Source organism: Eleutherodactylus coqui, chromosome 3 (genome assembly GCF_035609145.1).
Source record: "Eleutherodactylus coqui strain aEleCoq1 chromosome 3, aEleCoq1.hap1, whole genome shotgun sequence".
Taxonomy (NCBI): domain Eukaryota; kingdom Metazoa; phylum Chordata; class Amphibia; order Anura; family Eleutherodactylidae; genus Eleutherodactylus; species Eleutherodactylus coqui.
Window position 1 is genome coordinate 31699143 of NC_089839.1, and position 16790 is coordinate 31715932.

The 16790-nt window shown below is 46.4% G+C and overlaps 1 protein-coding gene and 1 long non-coding RNA gene across 6 annotated transcripts in view; both read left to right on the forward strand.

Annotated features, from left to right (window-relative positions):
- The window catches only part of LOC136620118 (zinc finger protein 420-like), a 401871-nt gene that overhangs the window by 76460 nt on the left and 308621 nt on the right, over positions 1 to 16790 (forward strand). The gene's annotated exons all lie outside the window — the stretch shown is intronic.
- Positions 299 to 16790, forward strand: part of LOC136620596 (uncharacterized) — a 32218-nt gene continuing 15726 nt past the window's right edge. For 4 of the 5 annotated variants that reach the window (XR_010791158.1, XR_010791159.1, XR_010791157.1 and 1 more), the window contains exons 1-2: positions 299 to 352; positions 3520 to 3583. This is a non-coding gene — a long non-coding RNA (uncharacterized lncRNA). Of the gene's footprint in view, positions 353 to 3519; positions 3595 to 16790 lie in introns of all 5 variants that reach the window. The other variant, XR_010791160.1, reaches the window with a different exon arrangement.

The following is a 16790-nucleotide window of genomic DNA, read 5'->3' on the forward strand; positions in this document are numbered from 1 at the left end:
TACAAAAGCCCCTGTGTCATTACTTGGCGGCATTTAATTTCTGAAGGGCAAGCAGGGGTTAACCTGCCCTGCAACTGAGCTATTAATAATCTGCCTGGCAATCAGTTAATTCTCATTGGTTGCCGGCAGATTCATCCCTGATAGGACAGCAGCAGAGATGAGCCGAGCAACCTGATAGGCTGTGAAGCCATGAGGTGACAGTACGTGGAAGCCTGTGATTGGAGCGCCCGTTGCCTAGTTACACCAGAGCTGCGCACGGGAGGAGAGAAATAGAAAGCGTGCGTAGGCTGTGAACGGCAGTTGGGACAGGCAGTCAGTCCAGCGAGTTCATCAGAGGAGACAGGAGAGAGAGGTTAGTGAGTCCGTCAGGGAGGGCTTTGGCTGTATATATGCCCAGCTGGGTTCTTCTTTTTCATGCGCAGTACAGATAAAGCAGTGCTGTTGCTAGGCGATGACACGGATCCCGCGACCCTTCTGCAGTGCTCACTGCGGAAAGGCTGCTGGACAGAAGTCTTCCATTGACTTCAATGAAAGCTGTTGTTGTGCGGAAAACCGTACAGAATGCAGCATGCTGCGATTTTTCTGCCATGAGCGGAAATTTCCGCTTGTTTACCGGAAGCAGCGGGTCTATGGGCAGTATTGGCTGTGGAGTCCGAGGGCAGCCGCCGGCCCCGGATGCTGCCAATCAAATCCGCCCGTATGCAGGAGCCCTTCATCGCATTGAAATCCACACGTATATAAATATATATATTTCTAAGGTGGAAGAAAACTCCAATAGAAAATCTGGAAGGGAGAGACTATGGACAAGGAAGGGGGACCTACCAAAAACACTCAACGCAGAAGCAGCAGACTTTATTTATAGTGATAGTCGATGTGAGTTTAGGGGCGACTCTACCCTCCCTGAAAGATGTAGCGCTATTCAGGCCACTATTGGTAGAGCAGTGTGAGCGAATTAATTAGTAAAGCTCTTGTACAAATCAACGTCCCTTACCCCGAGCGCCATTAATCTCAATAGGATTTATGATTCATTCACTTTTATGATTATTTTCTTGGCTCACTTTACTAAAAATGATCGATAGAAAAATTAGTTCCAAAATCACGATTCGTGAAAAAGTTCAGTTTTACGATTAGTTTCATGATTGTATTTCATTTCGTGGCTCGACGCGTTTCCCTATATACAAAGTTCATCAAGAACCGGATGGGTTTATCTTAATTGAATCACACTTATAGAAAGAAGCTCAAAGCTAGGAGTGTAGTTGATAGTAATGCACCGAATCCAATTGCACAGCTGCCAATGTGAGGGCTAGGTAGCCGAGAGTAAGGAGCAATCGGCAGGAGCTGAACTACACCGAGCTACAGAGACCAATCGTAAAATGTTCTAGCTTCCCTTTCTAGAACAACCAGGTCCAAGTCAGCTCAATTGTGAGAGAACCCACAAGATACAGATCAGCTCAATAGAGAGGACCCTGCCCAGCGAGAGGCTGAAATAGCATAGTAGCATCATAGCAAGATAGCAGCACCAGCAACTCTAAGTATAATACGGAAACCCTCTTCTCAGTAGGCCACCTTAGACATTTCGGCCCCTTAACATTGCGGCCCCTAGAGACAGCTCCAGGCTATCGCCACCTTCTGGCAGCCGTTAGCAGGAAGCTGTCACACTCCAAAACCCTATGGCTTTTATCTACAAGGCGAACGTGTTTTTATGGCCCTGGGGATTAGAGACCAGACATCCTGGATGTAAAAACACGTATGGTTGGTCACTAAGGGGTTAATATTGGGTTTTTCATGACTTTCTAATTTATTTGATAGAATGCGGCTGTAAATGGCCATACATGGGTCATACCACTCAGATGTTACTTCATAGAATAAACAAACATAGAAGCCATGTGTTAAACGGGTTTAGGAAACACAGTGTCCCACACAATGCAGCAATGGTCCGTCAGCCCCATAGAGCAGATCCCACCAAACACTGAGAACCACTTCGAAAAACTTAGAAGACGTGAAATGTAGGTATAATGGGGCTTAATGGGGGTTTTGAGAATATTTTGGATTAAACTCAGTCTTCTATATGCAGCGTACTAGTTTAGTCAGACATAAATATAAGTAGTTACCAGGTTTTTACATTCTGCTTTTAAAGTTATATTGATATTCATGCTTTATTCTACATTTCATTTTAACCCTTTCCAATCCAATTTGTGCAATGGTTTTCCTAGTGGGCTTACTGTTTTTCTGCCGTTTTACAACAGCGCTATCTGCTGGCTAAAGCCAGTACTGCATGAGGTAACTTGTTGGATAGGCTTTGACAGCAGAGAGGCTGGCAATATACAGTAAGAGAACCCCGACGGACGTCTTCCAACATTGGAGCTGTACAGCCTTAAATCATAATGTATTTAGATGTCAGACAGTGGATTGGAAATTGTTAATAGCTACTACATTGTATTTATTCTGCATTCTGTTATTGTTTTAATGATCAGCCTTTACATATGTATGAAATGTTTTATGATGTAAGGGCCACTATGTGCATGGGCTTTTAACAAATCTCTGCCCAAATACACTTTGTGCAAGATATACAAATGCTATTTTAAAGGACAGCGTCCTGTTGCCATGACAACGTGAAGCGCGCATGCGCGCTCTCTACTGTCAGCCCACTGTCATTCACACTGTTTATCTGGCTGGGGGATGACAGTGCCTAGGTTCTCCTTGCGAGGCACCGGGGATTGGGCGGTCAGCCAACCGGGTGCTGGCCCACTTATACCTGGGCGGCTGTAAACTTCCTTCCCAGTTCTAACAGCAGTCAGCCACCCAACACTCTTTCATCAATGGTTAGCATGGTAAGCAGCCATATCGCTGCGTCTTCTCGCGGCAATACCGTGATTTTGTAGTACCACATGTGAGAATTTTCGGTGGAGGCTTGAAATATAAGGCCTTCCCTGAAAATAAGCCATAGCTGAAGAAGAAAAAAAATACACATACGTCACCTCTCCCGCACTGTCAGCTCAGCTGTATCTTCTCCCCGTGTCCCGGCCCTGATTATCAACTTCTCTTCTGGCTGGGGATTCAAAAATCCCCGCCTTCTGGAAGCGCTGGCTGTGATTGACTGACGCTTAGCCAATCACAGCCATTTATGAAGTGCTGGCTGTGATTGGCTGACGCTTAGCCAATCACAGCCAGCACTTCCAGGAGGCGGGGATTTTCGAAGAGAAGAAGATGATCACTGCCGGAGACCTGGGGAGAAGATGCGGCCGGGGTGACAGTGCAGGACAGGTGATGTATGTGTGTTTTGTTTTTTTTTCTTCTTCAGCTACGGCTTATTTTCAGGTAAGGGCTTATATATTAGGCCTCCCCCGAAAAACCTCATGCTACAAAGCCACGGTATCACCTTGATAAGTCGCAGCGATATCACACGGACCACCGATGCCGTGTCGCCCCTGTGAACGAGTTCTTATGTTTATAACCATTTGGCATCCTGCATGGCTTCATTCATCTAAAGCACTTCGCCAATTTTATTTGTTTCCTCAGATCTTCTGATGAACCTGAGCTGCAGAACATTCATTTGCTTTTAATCTGGTAGCCAGCATTGGTTGTAAGTTACCTGTATGTTTTTTTATTTTTTTTATTATTTATGCTTTTTAGGGCAATTAAGTTTGGTTTGTTAATTGTTCTTTCATTACATTTTTGCCTGGTGAAAGTGAAATATTTTATCACGGTTCTTACTTCCCATTATTGTTTATTTATGTCTGAACCGCATGCATTCACTTCTACACGAATCCTTTGGGATGCGTCTAATGAATGATGTCATTTTACAAATAATTTATGCCTTTCATATAGAATATCCGTATACGGAGAGGAACTTGCCGACACCCATATTTTAATCTTAATCTAATAGCGATTTCACTTTCTTTTTTTTCTGGTCCGTTAATTTTGTGGTTCAAATAAGAGGCCTGGAGCCGCGAAACGCGTCACTGGCTGGATATAAAGTCTTCCATTGTCCATCATCATAAAAATTACAAAAAAAGCCCGGAACAAGCAGCGTTTTAGCCGCTCAACACTCTTATCCTGCTGATCATCAATGATTTTGCCAATATTTAATGTTCCCTGTTTGAAAATCAATTCTGTAGTTGTTAGTTTCCTATTTAGAATCTCCATTGAGAATCCTTGTTGCTAGGTGTGTGTCGCATCCTACAAATTCTGGGTATGTTTTACTATTTAACAGGTGTTTCCATGATACAGAAATCCAAGCACTAAGGCCTCATGTCCACGGGGACAGATCCGCATAGGGATGCATTGGACACCCGCAGGTAATTAAGTACCTGCGGATGTCATTTTCCCCTGAAGCGCGGATTGCGTGTGCAGGAAAACACCCACAGCATGCTCCATTTTAGTGCGGGTCTCCTGCAGGCTTCTATTGAAGCCTCTGGAAGCCATCTGGATCTGCGGCACACCCGCAGCTGAATTCCTGCTCTCCGGCGCGGGAGTGCGGGAGAGCAGGAGTTTAAAAAAAAAAATGGAGTGCACGGCGCATGCGCGCGGCACGCTCCCGGTGTGCCGAGCACATCCGCCGGGCTGAGGAAAGAAGATCCGGCCGCGACAGAGGGCAGATCCACAGCGTCCGGACAGGTAAGTAATTCTTACTGTTTAGCCTCCTGTCCGCGGGAAAGGAGGGACCCGCTGCGGGATTCTGCATGGAGAATCTGCAGTGGGTCTGATTTTCCCCGTGGACATGAGGCCTAAGAGTTGCTGCCCAGTTGCTCTCGATCTGTGCATCTCTTCATTCTCACTTCTGCAATGTGACAAGGAAAAAAAAAAACATTACAAGGATCCACGACAGCAAATGTGGCCGGTGTCTGTAGGTTCACATAAATAATATAGAGGTAGATCAGACTTAGGCAATATACACTGGGACATCAGGATGTAACACAGACAGTGACCTGCATTTACTCGCACAGACAGAAACGTAATTTTGTAAATTCTTTTTTTTGTAACAATAATTTTTATTCAATTTTAAAATTTTGACAAAGTATATATCAGGTACAATATAGTGTGACTGCAGTATGATCAAATAGTGTACCAAATGAGGTAAATGACAATTCTATATATGTTGTTCTGAATGATAAGAATTCTTAAGGCCCATTTACACTGGAGGAGTGTCTGGCAAACGATGCCCGTCACTCGTCCTTGTATCCCCGCACTCCCGTGCTCCTGCACAGGAGCTAGCAGAGCAGGCTGGTTCACAGAGCGGCCAGCAGGGGGCGGGGCAGTGCAGGAGATTTCTCTCCTCTCGCTCCCCCCGCCCCTCTCCATTGAGATAACACAGCAGCTGTTCTGAACGACAGCTGTTTAAACTACACGATGAGCTAATCGCTGATCCTTTATGCAGCATAAAAGATGAGCGATGAAGCTCATCGCTCATTGTGCAGTTTAAACAGTTCCGTAGTGAACGGCCGCTGTGTATCTCAACGGAGGGGGGCGGGGGAGCGAGAGGAGAGAAATCTCCTGCACTGCCCCGCCCCCCCTGCTGGCCGCTCTGTGAACCAGCCTGCTCTGATAGCTCCCGTGCAGGAGCATGAGAGCACAGGGACACAGGGACAAGTGTCGGGCATCGTTTGTCCGACACTCATCCTGTGCAAATGGGCCTTTAGTTTATGCATGAACCTCTACATCCAAGAAATCACTAATTCACCGATGGCCTGGCCAGGGCCAACCTACTTAAGGATGAACAGGAAGGGAGAGTAGTCGGGATAAGGAAGGGGGGGGGCCCGATTTTGTGGGGGTCAGTGTCCGGAGGAGGTTTTTTGATAAAATATATGTAAATAATAATAAATAATTTTCATTCCACATATATATTTATATATTATACTGGGTTTTATCTGTTTTTATATATAAATTTACTATGTATCATGATGTTCATATTGTATAACAATATTATTATAACTGTCATAAAATATTAGATATATGAACTAATTTTATGCATGAGGGACATTATCACCTACTTTGTACATGTATATAATTAAGTAGTTTTTATGCATTTACAGGATTTAAAGCTTGTATTTTAATATAAAAATCATGTATGTTTTATTATGCTGAACAACATTATATATATATATGTTATGCTATAGCACAGAGTGAAGAAAGGCTGATGGGGCTGCAAATGAGCAATATTGCTGTAATAATGATACGTCTAATGGTACGGCTCAGAGCCGCTACATGTCGGCGTTTGTCCATTTTGATTGAGTTCAACAAAATTTGTTCAAAGAATGGAACGCACAATGCATTCCGAAATTCCCAGTTACACATGACGTATCCACGCACGAGTTAGAGAGGGGAGCGGTTCCCTCCCTGTCATCATTAGGAAGCTGGTGGCAGCACTAATGAACTGCACTGAAACCCCACGAGAAAGGAGGGAAGGGAAAGAGATGGTGGGGAAGGAGGGATGGAAAAGCGACAGTTGGGAAGGAGGGATGGGGAAGAGACGGTGGGGAAGGAGGGATGGGGAAGAGACGGTGGGGAAGGAGGGATGGGGAAGAAACGGTGGGGAAGGAGGGATGGAAAAGAGACAGTTGGGAAGGAGGGATGGGGAAGAGACGGTGGGGAAGGAGGGATGGGGAAGAGACGGTGGGGAAGGAGGGATGGAGAAGAAACGGTGGGGAAGGAGGGATGGGGAAGAAACGGTGGGGAAGGAGGGATGGAAAAGAGACAGTTGGGAAGGAGGGATGGGGAAGAGACGGTGGGGAAGGAGGGATGGGGAAGAGACGGTGGGGAAGGAGGGATGGAGAAGAAACGGTGGGGAAGGAGGGATGGGGAAGAGGCGGTGGGGAAGGAGGGATGGGGAAGAGACGGTGGGGAAGGAGGGATGAGGAAGAGACGGTGGGGAAGGAGGGATGGGGAAGAGACGGTGGGGAAGAAGGGATGGGGAAGAGACGGTGGGGAAGGAGGGATGGGGAAGAGACGGTGGGGAAGGAGGGATGGAGAAGAGACGGTGGGGAAGGAGGGATGGGGAAGAGACGGTGGGGAAGGAGGGATGGGGAAGAGACGGTGGGGAAGGAGGGATGGGGAAGAGACGGTGGGGAAGGAGGGATGGGGAAGAGACGGTGGGAAAGGAGGGATGGGGAAGAAAAGGTGGGGAAGGAGGGATGGGGAAGAGACGGTGGGGAAGGAGGGATGGGGAAGAGACGGTGGGGAAGGAGGGGTGGGGAAGAGACGGTGGGGAAGGAGGGGTGGGGAAGAGACGGTGGGGAAGGAGGGGTGGGGAAGAGATGGTGGGGAAGGAGGGGTGTGGAAGAGACGGTGGGGAAGAGACAGTGGGGAAGGAGGGATGGGGAAGAGACGGTGGGGAAGAGACAGTGGGGAAGGAGGGATGGAGAAGACACGGCCAATGCACAGTTTTAACTGAGGAGGAACATAGTGGCCGGAGCCGTTCTGGTTGTCATAACTGCGATAACTTTAGCGGACAACAAACCACAACAGCGCCAGCGAGGATCATTGTGCAAGATTTATGTTAGAGAAGGAAGAGAGACCCAAGGAGAAAGTGAAAGGGGGGGTACAATAAATAAATGTAAACAAAAGAGGTTAGATAATAGGTGGAAGATAGCCGGGGGGCAGTAATACTTGCCACAGGTTAGCTATGGAATGTAAGCAATTACATCTATTAAGCCACAGCAGTAATTGTAAAACTTGAATGAAGTTATTACAGCTATTAGGCAGCGACAGAAAATATACAATCTACAACTATGTGGAGCGACCAAGGAGTCCTGTAGTTTGGGTACTTTTGTGAAGATCTCAATGAATGGAAATTCCCAGAAGGAAGAAAGAGAGAAGAAAGAACAAGTAGGGGGGGGGGGGGGGGGGAATCAAGCATTGGGATACCATCTAGCCAGTACAGAATATCCCATTTAGGCCGTCAAGTCGTAGTATAGGAGCAATCTTTAGAAGTTAGGGGCTTTTATCGGCGGCAGATCCAGTTGCAGGACTGGAGGTCAGCGATGGGGTTGGGGTATGTTGCTGGGGAGACTTCTGCTGTAGTTGGAGGCTTTAAAAACAGCTACGAGCCCCTTCAGGAGAAAGGACTGTGTGCCCCTTGCCCCGATATTTAAAGACGAGCTTAAAAGGGAAACCCCAACAGTATTGAATGTGTTTTTGTTGCAGAACCTCCTGATAGGGTTTTAGAGCTCTTCTCTTGGCCAGGTCAGGAAACAGCTGGTACACATGACCCTGGGAGATTAGGAGAGGATCCGGAGCAGTTGTTCACGGGTGCAGGGAAAATGTAGCTTAAAGGGGTTCTGTCAGAAAAAAAAACATACCTGTGCCGTTGGGGCTGGTCACTGGGAGGCTGCTGCCACTTTTCTTTCTCTCCGGCAGCTGTCTAATTGCAGGGCAGAAGCTGGCACTGTGGGTGGGCTCCGGCGCTCTGAACTCGATGGGAGCCCAGAGACCCTCTCTGCTGTTTGCTGCTGACTCCTGCTGACCTCCGGTGACGTCTGCTGCCGCCTGCCAGCCGATGTGGGAGTGTAGTCGGTGGCAACTTATAAATTGAGGCCTTGGCTTCAGGACTATAAGTAGGCCGTGATTTTCCTGGCGCCTCGGAAACTGGCTATACCCGCAATATTGACACCAGCGAGCACCCTGGTGTGGATTGTGAGGTTGTAGGGGTGCCACGTATAGGGGAAATGCCCCTTATTCTCCTTTTTGCATGGAGTTGGAAAGAAGCCTAAAGCTGTTCTCTGGGACCATGCAGTTGTGCAGTGAGCCAATTTATGCAGGAAGCAGGCAGCTCTGTTCACACTGCAGTGGCCAGACACGGTATTACAGGCCAAATTCCTATTGAAGTGAATAGGAACTTGGCCTGCAATACCGAGCCTGATCACTGCAGTGTGAACGGAGCTCTCTGCTTCCTGCAGAAATCGGCTCTGTGCACAAGCGCATCCTCCCAAAGAACAGCTGATTGGTAGGGTTCTAAGGCCATAGACCCCTGCTGATCTACCAGTGATAACCTTTCCTAAGGATAGACTATCAATAGTTTTCAACTAGACAACTTCTTTAACGTTACCTTTACACTGTAGATTTCAGAGTAGCGTGAAAGTAGGTGCGAAATGAGTAAATCTCATCTGCATGCTGTGGTCAAATCTGCACAGAACTCAACCTGTCATGTGGATTTCAAATCCACAGAAAGTCAATTTATTCTGTGGATTACACAACTTTCAAAGACTGGGGTGAAATTTTATGATTAACCGCATCTTTGTAAACACACCCTCCATAAAAATCCCTGATTTCACCTGCAGAGGAAATGTGGGGCTCAAAGGCAGCAGGACCCCCAGAGATCAACCCACCATTCTAGGTCGGGTTTCAGCCAAGACCTTCTCCACTCCAAATTAAACCTGTAATCCTTGAACAGTTAAACGGTTAACTACTATCTATCCTCAGGATAGGTCATTAATAGTTGATTAGTGGGGTCCGCCGCTCAGGATCACCACTAATCAAGCCGATTGCACACTTTGCGGGCGAACATTGTGGCCTCTTCTCAGGTCAGTGACGTCACGTTCTTCAGTCACATGGCCTGAAATTAGTCCCATTCAAATGAGTGAGATTGAACTGCAGTACCAGTCACAGCCGCTATACAATGTACGGTATTGTGCCTGGTATGGACTCAAGTGGCTGTGGCGCTCACCCAAACATGGCTGGCATTGATTGGCAGGGATTCCGAGTGGCGCCCTCCTGAGGATAGATCATAAAAGTTTTGTCCCAGAAAACCCCTTTATAAACTTTGCATCTTTCTTTCTGTTTCATTTCCCTGTTTTTCATTATTTCTGCTTGAATACAAATTTTCTTGTTCACATCCAGAGGTTGAAATCTCGACCTCGCCCGGACCAAGTCTTGCTAAGGTTCGGTTCACATCTGTGTTTGGGGTTTCCACTCTGTTCCATCATTAGGATAGAACAGCAGCAGTAAACTCTCCCATTCCGCTTCCCATTGATCTCGGAGAGGTTTTCGGGCGCTCCGTTCAGGTATATTCCATCAGGTTTACGTTTTTTCATGGAAATAATGGCATAGTCTGCTGCAAAATTATGGGGTCAGAATAAAGAAAATGGAAAGCAGCCTCTTCAGTTTATCGTTATCAAAGGAGAACACCTGCTAATGGGAAGGTTTCCATCTGTGTCCATTATTTGTTACGTTTAACGGATCTGTTTTTATTCTGCGCACGCTCAGAAGCAAACGAAAAAAAAATAATTACCATCAAAAACTGATCCATTAATACTGATTCAAACAGACACTAAAAGGATATAAAATGAGGGGATTGTTTCTGGTTTTGGGCACATCCCTCTAAGGGCGCATTCAGACGACCATATATCGGCCGCCGGCTGATATACGGCGTCTCACTCTGCAGGGGGTTGAGGCTGGAAGAGCCGGGAGCAGTGATCTGAGCTCCCACCCCCTCTCTGCCTCCTCTCCGCCCCTCTGCACTATTTGCAATGAGAGAAGGTGGAATGGGGGCGGGGCTAATTTTCAGGAATCAGCTCCGCCCCCATCCCGCCTCTTCTCATTGAAAATAGTGCAGGGGGGTGAAGAGGGGGCGGGAGCTCAGAGCACTGCTCCCGGCTCTTCCAGCCTCCACCCCCTGCAGAGAGAGAGAGAGAGACACCGTATATCGTCCGGTGGCCGATATATGGTCGTCTGAATGCGCCCTAAGGCTGGGTTCACACCAGGCGCACGAAAATTCCGCCAGCCTTTTTAAACCCGAGACCAAGCAGCAACGTGGACGAGATTTGCAAAAATCTGATTCACAGGCTGCGTAGAAACTGACATGCGGCGTGAAATTCAAATCTGCGACATGTTAATGGTATCGTCTTTTCCGCTGCGCTCTTTTTTTCTTTATGGGGAGAGATTCCTGCAGCGGAATACATGCAGAAAAGCCACTTCAAACCTCTGCTAAATGGCGCGGGTTTTGAAGCGGTCTTTCGCTGTGGAAATCTTGCAGAATTTCCGTGCGGTCCCGCTGATGACATCCCGTGAGATTTCTGCAGGATTTCTGGCCCGTGGGAACAGCTTAACTGATCTGTAAAAAAATGGAAACCAGAAAACGTTAAGGGATTGTAGCTGAATTGCAAGGTATTCCCTGTCTACAGGGAAGATATCTTGCCGATTGGTGGGGGTCTCATAGCTGAGAGCCCCACCAATCCTGAGAACAGGGGACCTGTGTCCCCCTCTGCCTGTCACTGTGGGGTTGCTTCTCTTCCCCCAGAGTGATGTTAGAATTAATGGCGTGCTATCCGAGCACACAAGGTCAGTGCTCCATTCATATTAATGGAGCCGACGGAAATATCTGAGGGCCCATCTACAGCAGTAGCATTACAAATGAGTGGAGGACTTGCATGACCAGCGCTCCATTAACCCCTTAGTGACCAAGCCTGTTTGCGCCTTAATGACCAGGCCAAATTTTGCAAATCTGACATGTGTCACTTTAACATGGAAAAACACCATAAAGGTTTTGCATATCCAAGCGATTCTGACATTGTTTTTTCGCCACATGTTGTACTTCATTTAGGCGGAAAAAAAGACCGATAGAATTTGTGTTTATTTATTAAAAGCGCCAAAATTGGGAAAATTTTGAAAAAATCGCCATTTTTTCACATTTCCAACTGCAATATCTCAAATATGTGCAAACATAATGTAGCAATTTTTGCTAAGATAAATATTTCCATCCGTTTACTTTATTTTGGGCGCACATTGGAAAAACGTTCGTTTTTTTTAACCATTTAGGAGACGTACAAATTTAACATTACTTTTCAGCATTTTGAGGAACACTTTGTTTTCCTACATCAAGCCAAGATTGGAAAGGCTCATAGGAGTCAAAATAATAGATACCCCCACAAGTGACCCATTTTAAAAACTGCACCCCTTAACGTATTCACTGAGGGGTGTCATGAGTATTTTAACCCCACAGTTTTTTTTCAGGAGTCAATGCAATTTAGAAGAGAAAAACTAAAATTTCATATTTTTGCAAATATGTCATTTTCAAGACAGGACTTTTTTCTATAATAGACATGAAAATTAGGATTTGCACCCCAGAATGGATACCTCTGTTTGTCCCGTGCTCAGAAGCATACCCATTGTGGCCCTAGTATTACGTCTGTATGCACAATGGGGCCCAAAATGAAAGGAGCAACCGGTGGCTTTCGGAACAGAAATTTTGCTTGAAGGAGATTTAGGCCCTATTGCACACTTGTAGAGCCATTAAGTTACCAAAATGATGGAGAACCCCCACAAGTGACCCCACTTTGAAAAGTAGACCCCTTAACGAATTTATCTAGGGGTACGATGACTTTTTTTACTTCAGTTTTTGAATGAATCTAAGCCAAGCAGAAGGAAAAAATAATGATTTTCATTTTTTGGCAATTGTGTCAATTTAAAAACAGTTTTTTTTGGAAAGTGTACATAGGAATGAAGACGTTCACCCCAAAATGGGTACCCCCGTTTGTCCCGTGTTCAGAAATATACCCATTGTGGCACTAATCTACTTAAAGGAAACATGGCTAGGCCTATAATGGAAGGAGCACCCGTTGGCTTTCAGGGTACAACGGAATAAATTCCAGGCCCTCTTGCCCACTTGTAGAGACATTGAGCAGCCAAAACGAAAAAGAACCCCCCCCAAATGACCCCATTTTGAAAACTAGACCCCTTAACAAATTCATCTAGGGGTGTACTGCGTATTTTGACCCCACCGTATTTGACTGAATCTAAGCAAAGCAGAAGGAAAAAATGACGATTTTCATTTTTTGGCAATTTTGTCAATTTAAAAACTTTTTTTTTGTACAGCACATTAGATAAAAGTAATAATATAAACCGCGTTTTATGTCCGAAGACAGGGGTAATTATGGAGGCTGGTTGGGTTGGGCACATGGGGCAAGAAAACCTGGTATTCCCCCTCCTCTCTCGCTTGGGGGTATTTCGTGACCTCAGCGGCGGGGATGGGTTGTAAAAAGTGGCGCTCTGTGAGGCTTTGTAATCTTGCTGCAGTGCGGCGGTCTCACAGACAAGGCGCTCAACAAGCTGCTCCTGGAACTGCATGAAGGTGAGCGTTCCCGGGGCTTCTTGTAAATTACATATTACAGGTAGCGGTCTGAATAACGCCGGGCTCACGCAGCCGTAGGTGGAATCCGCTTGCGGAGGCCCGCAGCGGATTCCATCTGTGAGCCCGGCTGTGACCCTGCGTATGGCCGCGTAATGTACTGCGCATAACTGCCTACTCACACAGGCGGTCATGCGCAGTACTTTTTTTTTTGCTTGTATTTCCCGCACTGTCGCTTAGCGATGACATGGGTACCCGCAGCCCGTATACAATGTAGTAGCGTATGGGCAGCGGGTATATCCATGACCATGGAGTGCAATGGGCTCTATGTTGCGTATATCCGCAGTAAAATAGAAGCTGCTGCGTTCTCTTTTCTGCGAGTGGATTACGAAATTCCAACCCACTAATGTAAGCGGAATTGTGTAATCCAATGTGATTGATCTGCGTAATACCGCGGATCAGATGTATGCGGAATCCGTAATTCCTATCCGGTCATGTGAGACCGACCTAAGGTAGATCGCTACCTTTTTATCACATGACCTGGGACCGCTCAACGAGGCCACCCGTCACTGCTCCAGGCTCTCGGCGACCATTAGTCGCTGGGAGCAAGGAGATTTTAAGTTTCCTGGGCTCCCCGACTCCTGCACGTGTGTCCGGTGTTTTGCCAGCGGTCGCATGTGCGGAATGCGGGTAAGTTCATGGAGGAGGATCGCGTCGGGGTGCAAATACGGAGGCCCACAGGTAAAAAGTTTCATCTCATCTCACCGATCGCATCGGTGAGGGGAGATGAAACTAACTTTAAAAAAAAAAACTTTTACGTGATTGCCATTGGATAACGGCGAACACGTGACCAGGAACCGCTCACCGTGGCCCCCTGTGAAATCTCCAGGCTCTCGGCTACGTTTTGTAGCCAAGAGCAGGGAGATTTTAAGTTATCCTGGCAATCCACGGCTTTTGCGCATGTGTCTGCCGCTTTGGCGACGGCCGCGTGCGCAGAAGCTGGGGTAAGGTCCGCGGATAAATCCGGGGGCCTTAGGTACGTAATTTCATCCTCCCTCACGGATATGATCCGTGAGGGGAGATGAAATGTAAGCGTTTTAAACTTTTTACTTTTTAAACTTTTTTTTTAATTACTTTTTTACACTTTTTTTACTTTAAATGATCACTGCTATCCATTGGATAACAGTGATCATCTCTGCAGTGACATCCCTCTGCTCTGGGCTACACATAGCAGCCAGGAGCAGAGGGATTTTAAATTTCCCGGGTCCTGAGCCCCTCTGTGCACGCGCCCGATGTCAATCATCGGGCGCGCATGCACAGAAGGGGACTCAGGTCCCGGAAGACCGGTACGCCGCTGAGGACCGGGGGTGAGTATTTTCACCTCCCCTCATGGATCCGATCCATGAGGGGGAGGTGAAATTAAGCTGATTTTTACTTTTTTAAAAACTTTTTCGCGATCGCGCCTATCCATTGGATAGCGGCGATTGCGGGTCCGGGGACCGCTCGCCGCGGTCCTCGGGGACATCTCCTGGTTCCCGGCTACCTTCAGGAGCCCGGAACCAGGAGATTTTAAACTCTCCGGGGTTCCCATTCTTCTGCGCATACGCATGACGTCATTCGTCTGGCACGCAAGCGCAGAAGAGCCGCGTCGGGTCCCGGAGGACCCTTTCTCCGCGGCAGACATCGGGGAACCTGGGTGAGTATTTTCAGCTGCCCTGATGGATCCGATCCATCAGGGCAGCTGAATCTTTAACTTTTAAGGCACTTTTATTTACTTTTTTGCGATCGGCGCTATCCATTGGATAGCACCGATCACAATGCCGGGGGGGACTGCCCGCAGCCCAGGATGACAGCTCCATGCTGTCGGCTACCTGCGGGCACCGACAGCATGGAGCTGTCACATCCAGAGCCCACGGGGCTTTATTGTCTGCAGGACGCATGTTTTTATGTCGTCAGAGAATAAAGCCCACTTGGGCAGGACGTAAAAACACTATGGGCTGGTCGTTAAGGGGTTAAGTCATCTTTTCACTGCAGGGAGGGGGAGTGCAGTAAGTCTGCAGTACGATAGGGGTAATGGGACCTCCCTTCTCAGGATCAGTGGGAGGAGACCACCACCAATCAGCAAATCATCCTTTATCCTGTGGATAGGGAATAACATGCGATTCTGGTACAAACCCTTTAATTTCAGTTTGTCTGGCATCCATTTTTTTAAATCCATTTATGAAATTGTAGTTGGATATATTAAAAACCAATCATCTCGCTGCGGAGTGCAGGTACTGTACTCCGTATGTCACCATTATTACCTCATACAATATACAGAGACAGTACTGGTGGCTGTACACAGGTACTGTACTCCGTATATCACCATTATTACCTCATACAATATACAGAGACAGTACTGGTGGCTGTACACAGGTACTGTACTCCGTATGTCACCATTATTACCTCATACAATATACAGAGACAGTACTGGTGGCTGTACACAGGTACTGTACTCCGTATATCACCATTATTACCTCATACGCTATATAGAGACAGTACTGGTCACTGTATACAGGTACTATACTGCATATATCACCACTATTACCTCATACGCTATACAGAGACTACTGGTCGCTATCTGCAGGTACTGTATTGCATATATCATCATCATTATTACCTCATACACTATATAGAGACTACAGGTACTGTACTCTGTATGTCACCATTATTACCTTATACTTTACATAAAGACTACTGGTCACTGTATACAGGTACTATACTGCATATACCACCACTATTACCTCATACAATATCTAGATACAGTACTGGTCACTGTATACAGGTATTATACTGCATATATCACCACCATTACCTCATGCATTATACAGAGACAGTACTGGTTGCTGTATACAGGTACTGTACTCTGTATATCACCATTATTACCTCATACACTATACAGAGACAGTACTGTTCACTGTATACAGGTATTATACTGCATATATCACCACCATTACCTCATACACAATACAGAGATGGTACTGTTCACTGTATAGAAGTACTATACGGCATATATCACCACTATTACCTCATATAGTATACAGAGCCTACTGCTCGCTATGTGCAGGTACTTTACTGCATATATCACCATTATTATTACCTCATACACTAGATAGAGCCAGTACTGGTCGCTGTATAGTGGCACTATACTGCATATGTCACCATTATTACCTCATACACTATATAAAGACAGTACTTGGGGCTGCATACAGATACTATACTGCATATGTCACTATTATTACCTCATACACTATATAGAGACTACTGGTCGCAGTATACAGGTACTTCACTGCATAAATCACCATTATTACCTCATACACTCTATTTAGACTACTGATAGCAGTATATAGCTACTATACTGCACATGTCACCATTATTACCTCATACACTATATAGAGACTACTTGTCGCATTATACAGGTACTACACTGCATATATCACAATTATTACCTCATACTCTATATAGAGACCAGTGGTCGCTGTTCATAGGCTATCACTGGTGGCCAAGCATGATTGTTGACCAAGTATGGGGGCTTTTTGGTGGGTCAGTAGATGATCATAGAGACCTATTCTTGATCCGCAGGTTCTTTCGCAGTGAGGACATCAGTTTCAAAGTGGAAGATGGTCCCGACAATGGTTGGCTTGACGTCCTTTCCTCTTGATACGTTTCTCTCTTTCGCCCTCAATTCGCA